Genomic DNA, 1104 nt, shown 5'->3' with positions numbered 1-1104 from the left:
CTGCCAGAAGTTCAAGCAGGATTTAGAAGAGGCCATGGCACTAGGGATATCACTGCTGTTGGATGGATTTGGTCTGAAAGTAAGGAAGAACAGAGGAATAGCTATTTGGTTTTCCCCTCACTGTATTTCTACTTTACAGATTGTCAGGTCAACACTTTATTGATGCTCCAGGTTTACACACTCATAACAGAACCCCAGCATTTTCATATAAGCTCCCGCATGGCCCTGCTCAGCTCTGGATCTTGGATTTTGCAGACATGTCAACATATTTTTCTCCAATATGGACAATCATTTCACCCATGATTGACAGATCAGTCTTAACCTCCAATTTCAACACTTGGCCTTGACTTAGGAAGCTGTCCAGGACTGTTTTTAATTCAGAGAGAGAGGCGCTGTCTAAGAGAGACACAATAGCTGTGTAAGGAACTTCTCCACGGTGGACACTCATGATGGTGGAAAAGGCAGAAAGGACTCCAGGCGTATTGTTCAAGTGACCATTGTCAGCAAGTGGATTGATCAGGTTGGATGTGAGCGCAGTAAACCTCTCTTTTGCTGTGATGTCATTTAGGCTTTTCATCTTAATAGACCACTTCACGTGAGGATTCAGAACAGCAAGAGCCACTTGGGGATCCTTCAGAAGTTGTGCTCCTCTCAGTAACTCCTTTTCTACTTGATCCAGTTTATTCTGTTTAGATGCAGCAGAATTAAAGAACAGTGGCATAGTGACCTTCAACACCAGGTATCTGAACAGGTGGCCTCACAAGCTTGGAAAATGGCCAGACCACAGATGTACTGAAGCCCCACACCTGGCGGGAGAGCCCGGTCATTCCTGGGCCGGCCATCTTCTCCTGGCCCGCTGTAGGTCGAGGAATTCTATTTGTGTGTGCTTTACTGACTATGCAAAGGTATTTGGCTGTGTTGATCATAACAAGTTGTGGCAGACATTGAGAAGAATGGGACTCCCAGAATACTTAACTGCTCAAGCGATATCTATACCTAGACCAGGAGGCTGTTGTTTCAAAACAGAGCAGGGGAACACAGCATGGTTTAAAACTGGGAAGGGGGTGCATCAGGGTTATAGTCTCTCTGCATGCCTATTCAATC

At 45.5% G+C, this 1104-nt stretch overlaps 1 pseudogene; it reads right to left on the bottom strand.

Annotated features, from left to right (window-relative positions):
* Positions 1–203: 203 nt before the first annotated feature.
* LOC102865564 lies at positions 204–842 on the bottom strand (annotated as a pseudogene).
* Between the last annotated feature and the right edge of the window lie 262 nt (positions 843–1104).

This window comes from Elephantulus edwardii, unplaced genomic scaffold (assembly GCF_000299155.1).
Source record: "Elephantulus edwardii isolate Elephantulus edwardi_28Jun2011 unplaced genomic scaffold, EleEdw1.0 scaffold00003, whole genome shotgun sequence".
NCBI classification, from domain to species: domain Eukaryota; kingdom Metazoa; phylum Chordata; class Mammalia; order Macroscelidea; family Macroscelididae; genus Elephantulus; species Elephantulus edwardii.
The sequence above is the reverse complement of the archived record's forward strand: the minus strand, read 5'-3'. Positions and strand labels throughout refer to the sequence as shown.